Raw genomic sequence first — 378 nt, 5'->3', positions numbered from 1 at the left:
GGAACAAATCTTTACAGCAAGGATCATTCCCACCCCCTCCATACACAGAGTAGACAGGGATGGACAACTTAGACATTGGCAACTCAGTGGGGGGGCTACAAAGGCAAGAAGTGAATGGCTTACAAGCTTTCAAGAGGGAACCTAGATCCAGAGGGTGTGAAGGAAGGTAGAATCTCCACTGAGAAGTAGTATCCAATCTGTCTAGGCAGGACTGGTGAAAGGAAATGCGGATAAGTCTCTTGTGATACAATCGTGAATAATTGTTATCAGGACTGCCTGTAAGGGTTGGAAATGTAAAGGTAGACATTTTGTAGCTAGGAAGGGAGTGATTAACTTTGCAGTCTAGGAGCAGAGGTCCCTGGGGCCATCAAGGGAGAA

This window comes from Chrysochloris asiatica, unplaced genomic scaffold (assembly GCF_000296735.1).
Source record: "Chrysochloris asiatica unplaced genomic scaffold, ChrAsi1.0 scaffold00090, whole genome shotgun sequence".
NCBI classification, from domain to species: domain Eukaryota; kingdom Metazoa; phylum Chordata; class Mammalia; order Afrosoricida; family Chrysochloridae; genus Chrysochloris; species Chrysochloris asiatica.
This window is presented reverse-complemented; position numbering follows the sequence as displayed.